General features: G+C 37.5%; 1 long non-coding RNA gene across 1 annotated transcript; it reads right to left on the minus strand.

Annotated features, from left to right (window-relative positions):
• Positions 1–11,669: 11,669 nt before the first annotated feature.
• Positions 11,670–13,381, minus strand: LOC131491584 (uncharacterized). The gene is made up of 3 exons (XR_009251534.1): positions 13,278–13,381; positions 12,545–12,676; positions 11,670–11,741 (listed from the first exon to the last, which is right to left on the minus strand). It is a non-coding gene; the product is annotated as an uncharacterized LOC131491584 (long non-coding RNA).
• Positions 13,382–20,586: the final 7,205 nt, after the last annotated feature.

Below are 20,586 nucleotides of genomic sequence, written 5' to 3' on the forward strand. Positions count from 1 at the left end.
TTATTTGAATTTTATTGTATCACCCTTATGCTTTATTTCTACTGCATTTCAAAGCAGTCCTTTGCATGCATAATATCACTTAAATAAGACATAGTGCTGCAAAATGAGAGTTCTCTAGATATCCCCTGTGCAACCACAGGAGGCCCCTTCCAAACCAAAAAGCTGTGAATCTTATCTGTGGTTCTGTTGTAAATTTTGATCCGGAGGCATGTTTAATAGCTTTTCAGTGACTATTGTAAAGGGAGTATTTACTTGAAATGATGTCTGCTTATATTATTTCTTTCCCAAATTGCTCCCAGCAACTAGAAAATCTGCTTGTACCTCTCCATCAGTAGCCTCCCTGGAAAGGAGACATTTTCTGTTTGTATACTGCCTGAAGTATTTGATTTTTCTTGATGATCTTTAAAGTTCAGCCAAAAGGACAAACAGCACATCCAATGATTCTCAATCTTTTCACCACTAAGGATACTTTTATTACTTTGCTCCTTGATTTGAAATATTTCACCTGCCAAACTTCATATTTACCAAGGAATTCATTATTTTCCCATTTTTAGTACCATATATATATATATATATATATATATATATATATAAATGCACATATATATATATATATGGTACTAAAATGATAGCAAATGCACAGAGCACTTGATATGCTGGGTGCTGTTCTAATGATTTACATAATTAACTTCTTTAACTTTTCTGACTCTATAGGAGATGAATACTATTATCTTCATTTTGCATGTGCTGCACAGAAAAGTTAGACAACTGGCAGGAGCTGAGAGAGCTGAGATTTGAGCACAGGCATTTTAGCTCCGGAATCAATGCTCTTAACCTCTGCATGTGCTGTTTCCCATTTGTAGTGTCTAATTAGCAGAGATCTGTGAAAAGGTATACCTCTTTTACTTTCAGAAAAATGGAATCAGGAAAGACATGACTTCCTCCAATGGGCAAACACCCCAGGTGGAAAAACCATTCTCCTTGGAGTCAGGTTACTAGAATCCAAGTTCTCACTTCTCCCTTTGTCAGCTTTATACCTGTGTAGACATCTTTTATGTTGCCACGTCTCCAATTCTTAGTGTGAAAGTAAGGATGTGAAGATTTATCCTGCCTATCTCATACATTACTTCAAAAAAAAATCCTTCATGATACAATCTACCATGTGCCAGGCACTGTTGCTGGATATTGGCATGCAGATATGAATGAGGTGAAACTATTTCCCTGAAGGAATCCAGTGTCTAGAGTGGAGGTACAGAAAAGTAAACACGTGCACACCCAGTGTGACGGGTTGATGCCATAGGAGTTATTGAATACTAGGGGAGAGAAAAGGAAGAAATGTGTCCCATTTCTCAGAGTGGGCAGGTAGGGAAGGCAAGGTCAGGAAAACATCATGGAAAAGATGATTCCTGAAATGAGTCTTGAAAGATCAGGAATAGTTCACATGGCACATAATTGATGGGGAAACAGGATATGTGAAAACATGAAGATACCAAAGGAAAAGATATGCTCTAATTTGGAGCACTTCTAAAAGTATAGAAGACACAGCTCCTGGGCAGTTAGCAGGAGGGGAGATTGAATCACATACAGAGCTGGAAGATAGGTGTGACTAACAGGACAAAGCGTTTTATAAATTCCAAAGCATGATATAAATAGACAATAGTATTTGGGATCAGAGTCTATACTGACCGTTCAGCGTTTTCCTGAGTTGCATGATACCAGCTCATGCACAGCCCTGGATCCTAGAATTCAAGAACCCTTTAAAGAGCTCTGAAAAGTTTATTCCTGAGCAATAATCCAGAAACACACAAGGTGTTGAAATCAAGACCTTTTCACCCCTTCTCATCCAGAATTTCAAATGAAATACTGTAGTTCTCAGTTAGAGGCTTTGCATCTAGAGAAGTCAAAACTGTGCTTCTGACAGAGCTTAGAGAAATCACAGAAGCCTAAAGGATTCTAAACAAAGAATTCTGGTCATATCATTTTGGGAAGACATGAGGGCCCGAGACAGAGAGCCTCAATCATAATTGCTTCAATTTTCTATTTCGCTTTGCTTTTGTAAATGAGGAAGGAAATGATGAGCAGAATAATTTAACTTAGGTCTCCTGAAAACACATTTATTCTCCCTTCTCCCATTTACTCTTCATTTTGCTTTTGGAGAATTTCAGTAAAAAAATAGGAATATGCATTGTCTAGGGGAAATTGCACTGGTATAATAAGTCCATGAAATTTTCAATGGGGCACAGGTGGGACGAAGACAGCTGTTGCCCATTTAGGCAAACGTGCATGTTTTTTAAGAGGAAATTATGTATAAATTGACCAAAATAACAGCTTTTCTGAATAATCGAAGTAACTGACACCATTCTACTCATTACTTTGTTGGTGTAAGCAAAAGTTTTGTAGACTTTAAAGATGCTACCATATTTCTTTTACCTTCACTCTCTCAGGTGTACAGGGAAGATGTTGGTAACCATAACTGCACAAAGCTCATATGGATCTGATCATTCCATTTGCAAGCGAACGAATAAGACCTTCAGGAAATATTAGCTTGTTTTGTTACATGTATAGTCTGTGTTACCTAATGTCGAATATCAAATCAGTGTTCACGGAGCAGAAATTACCTGTAGGGCACCAAATTAGGTTTTAGATAGCAAAAGAGAAGTCCTGCATCATTGTAACAGCTTTCAATTAAATTAAGGATAAATGCACAACAAGTTTACAAAATTCACTGATACCCTAAGTTGGATTTGGAGAGATGTATAATTTTTTAACTAAGTTGATGTTTATCTAAAGCTCCAAGCTGTTAGTAAAAAGTATAATGCTAATAACTTTTATTCCTATCCAATTTAAACTTTAGTCTAAACTAATATTATAAAGAGCCTGTTTAGGTAATTTTAAGTATATTCTAAGTAAATATATTTGATTTCTCAGACAGTTTCCACTTCCCAGTTTCTTTCCCCAGGATGATATGTAGTCTACAGGAGGAGGTTTGGTATGACCAGGCTGGCAGGGCTGGAGAGAGGTAGTAAAAGGGACCACTGACCTCATGCTTGTCCTCGGGCTTGCGCTGGCTCTCACACTCTGACGGGGGCTCACCTTCTTGCATCTGCAACTGCTGGTAGAACTCTCGACCTGGATTCTTTCAGTTTGGTGGGACCTGCTCTCTATCACTGAGCGAGCCAGCCTCACAGGGCCTCCTTCCACCCAACCCTCACTGCAGCCCACACCAGCCTTCTCCAGGGCCTCCCTTGTCCTGCCACACAGGCCTATTGCTCCCCCAGCTTCGCATCAGTTCCACGCAAGAACCTCAGAGGTCTCTGAGGCTCCCACTCACACCCCACCAGCTCACCTCCTGACGACACTGTGCTCTTTGCTCTATGTCACTCTGAACTATCTCAAACATTTCCCTATGCCTGAGCCTTAACGGGAAAAGAGAAAATCAAGAGACCTCTCATTCCCAGCATTTATGTATTAAACATGGAAAGATGCTAAACAGTAGCTAAAGAGTTTTCTGTTATGATCTGTTACCATAACAAAAACAACAAAAATGTTCCAGAACTCAAAGGTGCAGCCCTAACTCTGTTCCTTCCTCCCTTCTAAGATCAAGAGGTCATTTGCCCACATTCATTGAATCCACTCAAATCATGCATGACAGACGCTGGTCCAGGCCTGGCATCTCAGAGATGAAAAGCACCCAGACCATCATAACAGAAGGGCCTCTCTAACAGAAAGGTAACAGATGCCGTCATAGAACACAGAAATCTGCTGTGATGGAGGAAGCACAGGGCACTGGAGAGCCCAGAGGAGGACTCCTAGCCAGACTGGGGAGGCCAGGAAAAACTTTCCGGTAAACCAATGCCTGAGATGAGTCTTGGAAAAAAGCAGGAATTGTCTAGAAAACAACAGCAAAAACACATAGTGCATGAGAGGAAGCAGCCCTCCCTTACCCAGGGAGGTGTAAGAGCATGTGGCTCATTAACAGAACCACCAAGTTTCTTGGTGTGGCTGTCCTGACATATCACACGTTCATCTTTCCTGTCCTCTCCTGAGAGCCTTTGATTTTGACTTGATTTTCCACAGCTATGAACAAAGGCTTAAATGCAAAGTAGAAATGAACAGGGTCATATGCAGTGAAAAACTTGTAGATGGACACCTTTTAGAGATGAAAGCAAAAACATTTTACAATATTTCTTAAAAGCATATGATTTTGCTTCTAAAGATTTCAGGCTTCCTCTTGGTTTCAAACAGCAGAATAACTGGCTATTGTTACTGGTTTCTTCGTCTTTTTTTCTTTTTTCTTTTTTTCCCTGCCTATCTAAAAGAATTTCTTCTAATATTCTCCACCCATTACAGAGTAGTGGGAAGGTACATCACACAGGAAAATTCCAGAATTTACAAATGCCATAGTAACAAGGCAGTCTACCTAAAGAATGCATTGTTTAAACTATACAAGAACTAGAAAGGAATAGCCCTGAATATTTTTGTCTTTTTCCCATTTTTATGAAAATGAGTATTCTTTAAATAAATGTGCACATCCCGCATTTATTTAGGCCATGTAGAAATAAATAAAATAAATTAAAGACAACGATGCCAGCATGGGGGAGCACTCCCAGTACAACACAAAAATATGTTGAGAGGTTGATAAATCAGTAAAGGTGGAGTATATTCCTGGGGCGAAATTTCTAGGACATTATGCTAATTGGAATGATTTTCTTTATAATGAATGAAGTTTACCTCTAAACTCAGAACTGCAAATGTTTATGCAGCTCACTAGAACTACGAAGATTGTCTATCTGTTCAATCTGAGAGAAAATATTTAAAGGAAAGGCAAACATATCCATCCTAAAATACGTTAAATGTCATGTCGGTCAAGGTAATTGCCCCTGCTAGAATGGCATATAAAAAAGTTTAATTTGAAATCTTGAATCTTTCCCTGCCTGCTAAAAATAATAATAAATATTTATCCCCAGCATTTCTACATTTTAGAGAAAAGAACTCTATGCTTCCCCTTCAGTGTCCTCATCAACCTCTTTCTTCAAACCAGTAGATTTACAAAGTACTACTCCTTCTTCTTACCATGTAATTAGCTGTGATTTCCTTCAGGGCTAAAGTTCTTAAGACATCCCTTCTAACAGAATTAGCTTGGGGTATATATAGAGGGGAGAGAGAGCAGGCTGAGAGAGTGTTTATGGAGTCAGAGAGCTCCTTACTAGATTGACATGATTGTTTCAACACCACTACTCCAAAGGTCCCAGTGTAGAATTTGCTCCATGTTTCTTTTTTCTTTTTTAACTTTTTAAATGTTTATTTATTTTTGAGAGAGAGAGAGAGAGAGAATGTGCAAGGGAGGGACAGACAGAGAGGGAGACACAGAATCTGAAGCAGGCTTTAGGCTCCAAGCTGTCAGCACAGAGCCCGATGTGGGCCTTGAACTCATGAACGATGAGATCATGACCTGAGCCAAAGTTGGATGCTCAACCAACAGAGCCACCCAGGCACCCCTTCACCCAATGTTTCTAAAGGATTGCTGGAGCTAGTGTCAAAAGATCAGTTTACAAGAACTTTGAAGTCTCCCTTCCAAGGCTTTATCCTCAGAATAGAGCTGCAATGGCACACAGGCTGGATCCAGGAGTAACAGGCCAGTGATAGAAACTGGACAAAGAGGGGAGAGGATTTTAGGCCCAGAACAGTGCCTGTCCCTGAGATTATTTTCTGACCCAGCCTTGATAGCCCAAAACATGAGTTTGGGGCTGAGAGCCAAAGAGAAGACCCAGAATCACCATGCTCCCTAAAACACTGAAAATGGGGCACCTGAAAATAGTCAGCTAGGCCTCCGACTTCGGCTAAGGTCATGATCTCATGGTTTGTGGCTTCGAGACCCACATCAGGCTCGCTGCTGTCAGTGCAGAGCCTGCTTCAGATACTCTGTCTCCCTCTCTCTCTGCCCCTATTTTGCTCGTGTTCACACGCTCTCTCTCTCTCTCTCTCTCAAAAATAAATAACATTCAAAGCATTTAAAATGAAAGTTACTTCCTGCAGGATTGTGCTAAAGTTTTCATTCGTTTGACAGGAAGCTTACAGATGCTTCCCTTGCACGGACAGGCTCCACATGGCATCAGCACCCAATGGTGTCACCAGCAGTTGCCACTGTGGGCCTGTGGCAGAAATGAGGAGTTGTCATTTCTACCCCTAGACTTAGCCTTTGCCTGAGTGCCAGAGCTGGGGTTCTCTTAGTGGAAGTGACCTCAGTTTTCTCACCTCCAGTCCTTCATGTTTCTTTAAAGATATAACAGACATTTAGGGTGACTGAAGACATCATGACCACATTATTCCTTTCAGCATGTCATTCCTTACTAAGATATATGGGAAATTTTTGCTTTGTAACTGGAGAATGTAGGCGTTTGCTTCAGAGAGAAGCAGTGAGAGGAGAATGACAAGGGAAAGAAGAAGTCCCCAGGGGGCTCCTAGGCCTGAGTTTACTATCTATTATTGGAAGGGTGGAACACTGACTGTCACAGACCTGTCTTCATGAGGTTTTAGTCAAGAGGGTTGGCCAGAATTGTATTCATCCATTCAGATGAGACCTAGAAACAAGGAGAGCTGCTTTAAAGGCACTGATTATTCAGGGAGGTCATAGTCAAGGAGCAAATAGATCTTCCTCCTTCATCAGTTTGCATGGGACTCAGAACAAGTCTGGTCCCCTCAGGACTGGATTATCTTAAAAGCAACTGGAATGGACGTCCTTAGCAAGTACACTAGGGTTCCCAGGTGAGGCAACTGGCAACATTGTAGGTTCTCTGAGCCACAATATTAGTGGGTGACAGCTGTGAGGAAACAGAATACAGAACAAGAAAGGACAGCCAGCATGTTTGCTGGATGCAGGTGGCTGCAACCAATTCATGATGGGCACAAACAAGTCCGCTTTCAGAAACTCTCGAAATAACTCCTGTCAGAATGAAAACTCTGTGTAAGAAATCGGATTTTCTCGGGGTGTCTGGGTGGCTCAGTCAGTTAAGCGTCCAGCTCTTGGTTTTGGCTCAGGTCACGATCTCACAGTTCATGGGTTCAAGCCTTATACTGGGCTCTGCACTGACAGCAGAGAGCTCCCTCTCTCTCTGCCCCTCCCTGACTCATGCTCTCTCTTTCAATAAATAAATAAACAAACAAACAAACAAACAAATAAGAAATCGGATTTGTTTTTCTCTCTCAGTCCCCCATGTCTGGCACTCCATAAATATTTGTTTGTTGTGGAACACATTCAGGATGCTTTCAGGAAACTGATTTCCAGTAATCAGTTCAATGAGTACTTAAGCTAGCATCCTTTGATCATTTAAATATTTGTGACATAACTTTGTAGACACGAAGGAGTGGGTGATATTTATTTTGTGGACAGAGCAATTTAGTTTGGGTCACTCTGTGCAAGAGGCTTTTCTCTTGGGGATACGGAAGGGGGAGAGAGGCAATTAGGGCAAAAAGGGTGGGTATGATTTCTGCAGTGGCAAATCCAGGAAGTCTGGGCAGTAGTTCCGTTTTTACGTGTTAGAACGATGCTCTCTTGTCTCCCTTCAGCTTCGTTGATCAGACAAGAAATGGCTGTGGGCAGCCTCAGGGCCCTGCAGAATTGAGCTGTCCTTGGTGCGATTCTCAAATACCATGACTTGGTGACTGCAGCAGTGCCCAAACTTTCCTTTGAATCAAAACTTTCCTCACATCAGCCTATGCCAAGGCTCTGATATTCCGGCATCAGGCAGCCTCAGCGTAAGGTGTCTGTTTAAATTCAAATATGTTACCTTGGAGGAGTAACATATTAATCCATCAGTAGCCATTAATACGACAACACAAATTAGTTTATCAGTCAGCCACTGGGTAAGCAGTGCCCCAGGGAATGGTATGTAGGGCAGATTTGTTACTTTTTCCCCATCTTAGATTATGATTTATTATATAAACAAAAATTGCAGCAGCAATAAAAAAAAGTCTGAAACAAGGACCAAATTCTCCCCATGTTCCTACTGTAGTAACGTACTAATTGTTTTATCTGGGTTCCCTTTCAGCTCCTATTCAAATTCAAAAATCAGCTTTAATTCAAGCGTTTCCCATTCTTTTCTGAATAATAATAACTAACATTTATTAAGTGCTTACTGTGTGCCAGGCATTGTTCCAGAAACACTTAAACAAATTAAATCATGTCATCTAAACAACAGCTCATGAAGTAGATACTGTTTTATCCTTATTTACACATGAGGGGACAGAGGCCCAGAGAAGTTAAGTAACTCACAGAAGGCAGTAAATAATCAATTCAAACTCAAGCATTTGGCTCCAACACCCATGCTTTTCACCCCAGAACCAAGCATCCCATTTACCAGTAAGGAAACTGGGGCATCATGTAATTAACTTGCCAGTAGTTCCTTAAACCATATGTGGTGGCAGCAGAGTTTGAGCAGACCGCCTGGTCCTGAGCCCACCCTCCTAACTGCACTGCACAGATGATTGACACTTTACCCTGGCTGATTCAGCCTGTGAACGAGGTTGACATCATTATGCCCATTTGCAATTGGGGGGTTCAAGATGACTGATTAGTTTGTCCAAAGGCAGTTCATAAATGACAAATCCAGGTGATAACTCCAGATTTTCTGACTTTAAGTTCAGTACTTCTTTGTTTACATTCCTTTTTATCTGCCTTTTATTGGCAATCAACTTTTTCAACATAGTTTAAAAAAAAAACATATGATCTGTATATTCCTATTTTATTCATATAATGTAATTCAAGAGCACTTTCCCTTGTTACTAGGTGGTTCTTATAATTATCATTGTGTTGGCAGCCCAGGAGTACCCTGAGGTTATGAATCATAATGTACCAAAACACCCTGGCTGAATTTTGGGGTTTTTTTAACAACATATTTCTGCTGTTACAAGTAAATGTCACAATAAAACAATCTGTACAATATAATTTTTTTTTAGACTCTTCTTTCAGGAATGGCAATGTAACAGCATCTCTCATTTTGTTTGATTTTCCAACAATGATTCAACCTTATGCAGAAAACAGAGCATCATCTCCTTACAGACAGCAATAGCAATAGACACTTTCCCAGTAGCCCCTGTAAAGTGAGCTGCCTGGAGAGATTTGGATTTTTCTGCTCTGTAGCTGCTTCAGAGGCATTCAGCAAATCAAACTGTGCCACCCATTTGGTGGCAGAGTTACGATTAGCTGGAACATGGCCTTCTCCTTTTTGGTGCCAGCTTTCCTGTGGCTTCTTTGTGCAAGGACCCAAGCCTGAATCTCAAGAATAATTGTCAAGGCTGGGCTTTGGATTGATACTACCTCTGGGAATAGGAACATACTCCTTGGAATTGCCCAAAGCCCCCAGCACCTGCCCTAACTGTGCCTGCCCGGTTGGGCTCAAAAGCACATATGCCCAGTAATTAGGTGGGCATCTCTCTTAATATTGTCACCAAGACAAAGTAAATTCTTATAAGTCTTGCCTCATCTATCTTCTAGAATATAAATCCCTTAGGAACAGAAGCTATATCTTGGTTGGGTCTTATTGTGGGCCTTTTACATAGCTGATATGCAAGTATTAAATGATGTCTTCATGTGTTGCTCAGGGGGTGTGCCCTATGCTTTACAGTTAGTTAATTCAAACAACCACTTTCCCTAAAATGAAAGATTGATGATTATGGGGAGATTTTGTGTACTTTGGATTGCACTGCAGAAGTAATCTATTTATGCTAATTATCCTTTCTCATTCCATAACATTTTCACTAAGTGAAATATTGATTTTTAAAAATAAAAATAACCTTGAAAAAGTGATAGGTAACATATTCTGCACAGCGTTGAGAAAGAATTATTTTTGATTAATCTCACTACATAAATAGGTTGAAAAATACATATTTTGCAAAGGTCTATTTTTTATACATTCTTCTCAGGGTTATATTTTTCTGGAAGCGCTCTGACTTAGAAAAAATAAGGTCATCATAATGTCTTATTCCAAAGTAAATTATTAAGTTAAAAAAAAATTGGAGTTAAAGTGTCGATGCCAGGATAGAGGTAAATATTCATCCATCTCAGCCACAGCCAGGAGCTTTCATTATTTGATGCAAAATATGAGCCGAGTTCTTGAAAAAACCTATGTCTTAGGGCTATTTGTGTCTTTGCCACTTTGAACATTTTCAGTATTTAATTATGAACTTTAAATTTGTTTATCTCACAACTGTATTTTGTGTAGCAACTAAACATGAATTGTAACCAGCTGGGAGGTAAGAAATAGAAATATACCTTGAAAAACTTCTGAATATAAAAATATCAATACATCAATGTTGATGGTCAATAACAAGTGAGTTAGAAGCTATTAAATATTACTGTTAGATAATTTCTCAAGTTCTATAGCTTTCATAATCTGTAGAGCAAAATACTCTATCATAGTTTTATCATGCTGTAGAGCATGATACTTCTGTCATGACCTAAATTTCAAATTCTATTTTCTAGAAAATAGAAAAGAGGGGACCAGTTACAGAAATAGTTAAATCATCTCTGAGACTTGCCTCTGGAATAAAATCCCTGGAAGTCTTCTGTTCTTTTCCAACTCTACAGTATATTGGGCTCCCCATGATAAGCCCATAGGGCATCTGAATAGCTGATCAGTGATAAAATGCAATGGTTTTCAAACTGTTGAGAGAAAGCGTAGGGTTCTGTGGAAGTACATCACCAACTCTGACGACAGCAGAGGGAGGTCAGAGGCTCAAGGATCCGAGCTCTCCCACCACTTTCCACCCAAGTGGTGCCATGTTTGTCTGTTTTATAGGTTGTCTTTCCATCTGAAAGTTCTTTCTTGGGGGTTCACAGGGGATAAAACTGAGTTGCACTGATAAAACTATTGTTACAATTTAATGACGATTTCATAGTCAAAGTAAAGAATAGGTCAAGTCAGTCATTTATCTTTTTAACTTCTTTTGACATTCTAGCCAAAACGTAATTTTAGTATAGACTTAACTGGCTACTTAAATCAACCCTCAAAAAGAAAAAGGGACTAATAAAGACCAAAAAAAAAAAAATACATTTGTATCTTTAAGTAATTTAATATACTAAGAAACAGAGATAAAATTGAAGAAGACTAGCAAAGTAAATCAAGCTGTAGGGAAAGGGAAAAGTACATAAAAGCTAAAAGTCCAGGCCTCACGCAAAGCTGTTCAGGCTAGAGCATCGGGGAAAAACTAAAAAACTATATAGGAAAAGCAAAGAGAAGCTGTGTTTCAAAGACATGTATTCATCAGTTTGTAAGACATGAATCTAAAATAGCTAGCAGTTTGGTTCTCAAAGATCTCTAAATCATTCACAGCTACTTGGGTGAGTGAGTCAGGATCTCATCATGAGACAGGTGGAAGGGAAAAACCCAGCCAATGTTTTCTCTAGTAATGAATGAGTTGTGGCAATCGAGGGAAAGTGAAACATACCAAGTGGGTGATGTCGGTTAAGACACAGAATTGGCACAGAATTTCAGTACTCTGACCAGGTCTCAGAGATTTGGCATTATCAGTCTGTGAAAAGGGAGCCCCAAATTTCTGCAGAAGGGAAAGTAGACTATGGTGAATACACAGATAAAAATAATGTGAGAGGACAAGCAACCACAATCATAGCTGATGACATTATATTTCTAAGTGACCAGACCAAAGACAAGGCATAGAGTGGCCTTCTTTGGCCATTGTTTGGTACAGTCTCATTTCCAAATCATGTGTAGTCTTTATAGTTCCTAAGGACAAGAATTAAAATATTCATATATACTATATACACATATATTATATATATTATATACATACATACATATATATTATATTTATTTACATATATTATACATATATATATAAAGAGCTAAAAGTCTAAAGAAAAAAATGCAAAAATATGCTTTCACTTTAAGCTTTGATTTAGATATTTAAAGTGGAAAATGTTATTTTTTCAACATTGATTTTGGCTCATGACACCAAGATTTTTCATAGATCTTGTTCAGCTGAGATGATAAACTAAAAAAGAAGAAAAGAGGCTTAACTGGGAAACAAGACTCAAAGGAGTATAGACTGTAATAAAGTGTGAGATTTCCACAGGAACCAATGTTTCCCTCTGTCTGGTAGAAACTCCAGTTTATTCTTTCATCACATTATTCCTTCAACAAATATTTACTAAGGATTTGCAATGTGCCAAGCTATTCTAGGTTGAGGAAAATATGATGAATGGCTTTATTGTCTCCACTAGAGAAGAGGAAAGTAATATAGTTGGAAACCTTTCAACCCCCACTCCTATCCAACCTTCTTGTAGGTTTCTACAGTTGTTTCTGATATTTTTACTAGTATTTATCACATACTATTCTTTTAAGATAGTTATTTTTGCATGTGTTATTTCCTGTATTAGATCACAGACACCTTAAAGATACAAACCTTGTCATGCTACTTGGGCCCTGATATGTTGCCTTCTACACAGCATGTATTCAATGTGTATTTAGAGAGTTAAATGTTTAAAAACCATAAGGGTAGATATCATTTAAATTTTCATAAAACATACCTTCAATAGTGAATGTAGAGCAGGCAGAGGATGAACTTTCATTTACTTGCTATTACACTAGGACATGCTTAGTGTTACACAGTGCCTTTCCTCAAAGAGCCATCATATATTTCAGTTATTTTCACCAGTGGCCTCAAAGATGAGTAGAGACAGGTATTAATAACTCTACTTTAAATATGGAACAGATCAGTAGCTGAAATCATACTAAATATCATTTATTTTATAGAAAAGAAAATCAGGTCAAGAATGCAGTTTTCACACCACATACTTCCATATTTTTTTTTCGTAAGTGTCCATATCTAATGTACTTGGCCAGCCTCTCTATTTTGGTCATTTAGGCTGGTTATATAGGGAGACAAAACCTCACATTACTGTTCACACACCAGATAATTCTTGCCAAACATCTATTCAAACGATCAGATCTGTATGTCAGTGAAGATCACTTGAGAGTTACTTAATGCGCTGTTCAGAAAAGAGATGCTTACACTGCATACACATGTGCCAGATGGTGAAAACATCACCTATTCATCTGTTTATACAATACATATTTTAGAATATTTAAAATACTTATTATCTGCGAGACACTGAGCAGAACTTAATGGAGTTTACAATGTAGTGGGGAGATAAAATAATAAGCAAGCAAACCCCACTAATAAATTAAAATTATTAAATACAAAATGCAATGAAAGAATCAAACGCAATACTATGATAGAGAATAAGGTGGAGAAGGAACCTGTTTAGAAAGTGTAATTAATCTTCATATCACTCTTAGGAAGTGATAATTAAGGAGCCAGCCACTGAGAAGGAGCCAGCCATGTGAAATTCCAGAGAAAGAGCATTTCATAAAGAAAGAATAGAATGAAAAAATATTCTGAAGTGGGTGAACTTTAGAACTTAGAACTTTAAAGAAGAAAATGGGAGTGAAAGTAAAAGGCAATATCACCATGGGAATGCAAGCTGGTGCAGCCACTCTGGAAAACAGTGTGGAGGTTGCTCAAAAAACTAAAAATAGAACTACCCTAAGACCCAGCAATTGCACTACTAGGCATTTATCCATAGGATACAGATGTGCTGTTTCGAAGGGACACATGAACCCCCATGTTTATAGCAGCACTATCAACAATAGCCAAAGTATGGAAAGAGCCCAAATGTCCATCAATGGATGAATAGATAAAGAAAATGTGGTGTGTGTGTGTGTGTGTGTGTATATATATATGTATATATACACACACACACACAATGGAGTATTACTCAGCAATCAAAAAGAATGAAATCTTGCCATTTGCAACTATGTGGATGGAGCTGGAGGGCATTATGCTAAGTGAAATTAGTCAGAGAAAGACAGAAATCATATGACTTCACTCATATGAGGACTTTAAGAGACAAAACAGATGAACATAAGGGAAGGGAAACAAAAATAATATAGAAACAGGGCAGGGGACAAAGCAGAAGAGACTCATGGAGAGCAAACTGAGGGTTACTGGAGGGGTTGTGGGAGGTGGGATGGGCTAAATGGGTAAGGGGCAGTAAGGAATCTACTCCTGAAATCATTGTTGCACTATATGCTAACTAATTTGGATATAAATTTTAAAAAATAAAAAATAAAATTTTTTAAAAAAAGGCAATATCACCAGAACATAAAGATGTAAATTAAAATTCTAGAAATAAGCAGGGGTCATTCCATACCAGGCCTTTTAGGCCAATATATGAAGTTTGGATTTAAGTCAAAGTGCAACGGAAATCTATTGAAATATTTTCAAGCAGACAAATAGCAAAATTTATTTTTGAAAGATCATGCTGGAGGCTACAAGAACAATAGATTTCAGGGAAGGGGTCAGTGAACAGAGTATTACAAAAGGGAAACTTGGGAGACTCTTGAAGTAGTTCCAAGTAAGAGTATATTTATATGGCTTAAATTGAAGTGCTGGTAGTGCATGTGGAGAGTGGAAAAATAGGAGATGTAATTTGTGAGTAAAGTATGCAGGACTTATTAATAGATTGGAAGCGAGGGGGTTGCAAGAAGAAAGAACTAAGAATTTTTCCCAGGTCTCAAGAATAAGCAGCTGAGGAGAAAGGATGTACCATTTACTGACATGAAGAAGACTATGGATAGAACAGAATCCCAAGATAATGCTAAATATGGGATGTTTCTAAAACATCCAAATGGAGATGTCCAATGGGCAGTCATGTATGTATTGGAGGTCTAAGAAAAGGTTGGATTCAGAGGTATAAATCATAAGTCACCAGTGTATAGATGGTGGGCATATATAAGATCTACTACTGAATAAGGCCTTTGGGAGGCGGGGCTGGGGGTGGGGGCAGGGTCTATTACCAAACACTGAAAAGCTCAAACACTTAAAGCTCAGTACAGACAGGAGGAATCAATAAGAAAGGCTGAGAAGAACAAAGGGATAGGAAGAAAACTACGAAAGACAGATGTTACCAAATGAGAGAAGGATGTTGTAGGAGGATCCTCAGTGTCAAAGTAAAAGGAAGACAGAAAGCATAGACTAGATTTCACAACATAGATATGTCAGAGGTCCTAACAAGAATGCTTTGGGAAAAATGTTGGAGGCAGAAACCAGATTGGAGCAGATTTGACAAATGAAGAGCTCCTGACACAGCACTTAGAGAACTCTTTGGAAACGCTTAGCAGTAGAAGGGCCATTCATGCATTTGATTCCTTTATTCGTGTTGCTCATTAAATTTATTAAGCAAAGAATATCTAATTTTAGCAATGAAATTTTCTGATGATCCCTTCAAGATATATGAGTTGCAAAATGTACTTTTAAGTAATAGAATCACTTGATCTGACATACAGAATTGTTGCCATTTAGCCAAATAATTGTAAAAGAATATCCAAAAAATGATCATTTTGGTTTCAAAACAGTTGATCTTAGGTCATTTTTCTGTCAGTAGTTAAAAGAAAGGACTCATTGTCTACTGAGAAAATTGCTAGCCTATACTAATAAAACCTTATGAAAAGATAAAATACATGTACCCCTTTTTATGTCAGTAACAGAAAACAAATATACAATTCAACTAGGAGTTTCTTGGAGTCACTGAGGAGCACAGTAAGTGCTAAGCTAAAATACTTGTTCTCGAGATGCTTAAATTGAGACATGACATAAGCACTTTTCAATTATAAAGCAGAATCAGCATGAATGATCGTTTAAGATCTGTGAGAGTTTGAGGAAGCATGAAGGTACATTCCTTATGTGTTTTAATTTAAACGTGTATGTTAAGCACCAAAATTTTGTGGATCTGAGCTTTTATATAAGCTTGACAAAATTATGGAATATGAGTAAAATAGATGCTTTGTTGAGCCAGGGATGTATTGTGAATGTTATAATGAAACCTCACTCTCTTATAAAAAGATATGATTTTCCTGCCAAGTTGTGCCTTTCAGAAGCATATTGATACAGTATTTTCCAACATTTCCTTTTTATCCAGATATGTAAGTATATATATAAGGGAATATCACCTATTACCACAAAAGGAACAAAATTAAGTCTTATTAAGTCTTTCAGTTGCAAGTGACAGAAGACAAAACTCAAAATGGCCAGTGGTAGAGGTAATCCCCCCTGAATCACATGACAAAAATGAGAGATGGGGTCTTTGCAAAGTGGACAATGGATAGTATGACGTAAATAAGAAAGGTTCATTCCAACAAGCATGATCAAAGCCACATTATATCTCAAAGCTTTCATGGATTGTAAAGACTAGAGAATAAAAATTATCTTTTCATTAGTGTAAATTACTATGCTAAAATGCCTTATCTAGGTCAATTCCTTTTGGAATGTAAAATTTTCATTTTCCTCTTTTAAAATTGTTTTAAATATGTTTACTGAAATAAAGAGATTTCCTACTTTTCTAATTAGCTCCTCATGCGCCTCCCCAGAGACTTTTTCTGATGTATAAACAAGTGTAATACATGAAAGGTTTACCTATATATTTAGAAATAATCACCATGAATCTGAATTTCTATCAGGAAACTAAAACTATATGTAAGTTACTCTGACCTATCTTTCTTATATATGTAATGGGTTATCTACTAGTTAGTATCTTTCCTTCTTTTGTTGTTTTTGTTTTGCTTTTGTTTAGAGAGAGAGAGAGAGCACGAGTAGGGAAGAGGGGCAGAGAGAGAGGAGTAAGAGAATCCCAAGCAGGCTCCATGTTCAGCATAGAGGCTGACATGGGACTCAATCCCACAACCCTGAAATCAAGAGTCAGATGCTCAACCAACTGAGCCAACCAGACACCCCTAGTTAGTATCTTTCTAATTAAATGATCTTTCAAGTTCTTCACACTGTTAAAGGTAGAATTCCTAAGTCTAGGAATACAGGTAGAATACAACACAGCTTATATTTTTATCTTTATCTAAGAAGGCTTGTATTAGGTAATCCAAGGAAAAGAAAATCTGTGTGAGATGTATACCATATTGACTTTACAGTGTATATAAGAAAATCCTTACGTGTGTGTACATATAGTGTCTTCTCAATTTGAAAAATATCTCTGTATGACAATCTTTGTACTAAATGATGAATGAAGAAGATACTTTTTAATTTCAACATATACCATCTTTAGATTTTTTTATTTTAATTCCAGTACTTAACATACAGTGTTATAATAGTTTCAGGTGTACAATGCAGTGATTCAACAATTCTATACATTACTCAGTGCTTATCATGACAAGTGTACTCTTAATCCCCTTTACCTACTTCACCCTTTTCCCCACCTACCTCCCCTCTGGTAATCATTAGTTTGTTCTCTATAGTTAAGAGTCTGATTTTAGTTTGTCTCTTTTTTTCTGTGTTGTTTTGTTTCTTAAATTCACATCTAGGGGAAATCATATGGTATTTGTCTTTCTCTGACTTATTTCACTTAGCATTATACCCTCTAGATCCATCCATGTTGCTGCAAATAGCAAGCTTTCCTTCTTTTTTATGGCTGAATGATATTCCATTGTATATATATATATATATATATATATATATATATATATATATATATACCATATCTTCCTTATCCATTCATCTATTGATGGACGCATGGATTGCTTCCATAATTTGGCTATTGTAAATAATGCTGCAATAAACATAGGGGTGCATATATTTTTGAATCAGTATTTTTTTATTCTTTGGGTAAATACCCAGTAGTGGAATTAATGGATCATATGGTAATTCTATTTTTAATTTTTTGAGGAAGGTCCATATTGTTTTCCACAGTGGCTGTACCAGTTTACATTCCCACCAACAGTGCAAAAGCATTCCTTTTTCTCCATATCCTTCCCAACATTTCTTGTTTCTTCTGTTTTTGATTATAAATATTCTAACAGGTGTGAGGTAATACCTCATTGTGGTTTTGATTTGCATTTTCCCGATGATTAGTGATGTTGAGCATCTTTTCAACTGTCTGTTGACCATCTATATGTCTTCTTTAGAGAAATGTCTGTTTTTGTCTGTCCATTTTTAATTGGATTATTTGTGATTTGGTGTTGAGTTATATAAGTTCTTTATATATTTTTAAAAAAAATTTTTTTTCAACGTTTATTTATTTTTGGGACAGAGAGAGACAGAGCATGAACGGGGGAGGGACAGAGAGAGAGGGAAACACAGAATCAGAAACAGGCTCCAGGCTCTGAGCCATCAGCCCAGAGCCTGACGTGGGGCTCGAACTCACGGACCATGAGATCGTGACCTGGCTGAAGTCGGACGCTTAACCGACTGCGCCACCCAGGCGCCCCTATATATTTTAGATACTATCACTTTATGGGATATATCACTTGCAAATAATTCTCCAATTTAGTAGGCTGTCTTTAGTTAAGTTGTTTTTCCTTTACTGTGCAGAAGCTTTTTATTTTGATGTGGTCCCAATAGTTTATTTTTGGTTTTGTTTCTCTTGCCTCAGGAGACATATCTAGAAAAATGTCAGAAATCACTGACTCTCTAGGCTCCCTTCTAGGATTTTGATGGTTTCAGGTCTCACATTTAGGTCTTTAAACCTTTTCAAGTTTATTTTTGTATATGGTATGACAAAATGGTCCAGTTTCATTCTTTTGTATATACCTGTCCAGTTTTCCCAACAACATATGTTAAAAAGACTGTCTTTTTCCTGTTGCATATTTTGCAACCTTTGTCAAAGATTAATTGGACATATAATCTTTCCGGGCTCTCTGTTCTATTAATCTATGTTTCTATTTTTGTTCCAGTACCTACTGTTTTGATTACTACAACTTTATAGTAAATCTTGATATCTGAGATTATGATACCTCCACTTGTGTTCTTTTTCAACAGTGCTTTGGCTCTTTGGGTTCCTTTGTGACTCCATTCAAATTTTAGGATTTTAGTTTGTTCCAGGTCTATGAAAAATGCTGTTGGTATCTTGATAGAGATTGTATTAATTATGTAGATTGCTTTGGGTAGTATAAACATTTTAAACAATGTTTTTTCAATCCATGAGTATGAATATCTTTCCATTTGTTTGTTTGTGTTATCTTCAATTTCTTTCATTAGTGTTTTATAGCTTTCAGAGTACAGATCTTTCACCTCCTTGGTTAAGTTTATTCCTAGGTATTTCATTACTTTTGGTGCAATTGTAAATGGGATTGTTTCCTTAATTTCTCTTACTACTACTTCATTATTAATGTATAGAAATGCAGTGGATTTCTGTACATTGATTTTGTGTCCTACAAATTTTGTATCCTGCTGAATTCATTATCAGTTCTTTCAGTTTTTTGGTGGAGTCTTCCTGGTTTTCTATATAGAGTATCATGTCAACTGAAAATAGTGAAAGTTTTACTTCCTCTTTACCTGTTTAGATGCCTTTTATTTCTTTTTGCTGTCTGATTAGTGTAGCTAGGACTTCTGGGACTATGTTAAATAAAAGTGATGAGAATAGGCATCCTTGTCTTGTTCCTGGCCATAGAGGAAAAGCTCTGTTTTTCCCCATTGAAGATGACATTAGCTGTGAGTTTTTCATATATGGCCTTTATTATGTTGACATATGTTCCCTCTAGATCTACCTTGTTGAGGGTTTTATCATGAGTGGATGTTGTACTTTGTCAGATACTTTTTCTGCATCTGTTGAAATGATCATATGGTTTTTATACTCTCTCTTATTGATGTGATGTATCACATTGATTTGCAACTATTGAACCACACTTGCATCCTGGGAATAAATCCCACTTGATCATGATGAATGATTTTTTTAATATATTGTTGGATTTGGTTTGCTAGTATCTTGTTGAAGATTTTTGCATCTATGTTCATCAGAGATATTGGACTGTAGTTCTCTTTTTTTGTCATGTCTTTATGTGGCTTTGGTATCAGGGTAATGTTGACCTCATAGGATAAATTTGGAAACTTTCCTTCCTCTTCAATTTTTTGGAATAGTTTGAAAAGAATAGGTATTAACTCTTCTTTAAATGTTTGGTAGAGGGAGCCTGGGTGGCTCAGTCATGACTGACTTTGCTCATCTGACTTCGGCTCAGGTCATGATCTCACAGTTCATGAGTTTGAGGCCCACGTCAGGCTCTGTGCTGACAGCTCAGATCCTGGATCCTGCTTCAGATTCTGTCTCTCTCTCTCTCTCTCTCTCTCTCTCTCTGCCCCTCCTCTGCTCTCTCTCTCTCTCCCTCTCAAAACCAAATAAACATTTAAAAATAATAATAAACAAATAAATGTTTAGTAGAATTCACCTACAAAGCTGTCTGCTCCTAGACTTTTGTTTGTCAGGAGTTTTTTTTTATTGCTGATTCCACTTCTTTGCTGATTATCAGTCTATTCAAGTTTTCTATTTCTTCTTGTTTCAGTTTTGGTAGTTTGTATGTCTGCAGGAATTTGTCCATTTCTTGTAGGTTGTCCAGTTTGTTGACATATGGTTTTTCATAATATTCTCTTATAATGGTGTGTATTTGATGGTGTTGGTTGTTATTTCTCTTCTCATTTGTGATTTTATTGATTTGACTCTTCTTTCTTTTTTTCTTGGTAAGTCTGGCTAGAGGTTTATTAATCTTATTGATTTTTTTTCAAAGAATCAGT

The sequence above is a fragment of the Neofelis nebulosa genome, chromosome 12 (genome assembly GCF_028018385.1).
Source record: "Neofelis nebulosa isolate mNeoNeb1 chromosome 12, mNeoNeb1.pri, whole genome shotgun sequence".
Taxonomy (NCBI): domain Eukaryota; kingdom Metazoa; phylum Chordata; class Mammalia; order Carnivora; family Felidae; genus Neofelis; species Neofelis nebulosa.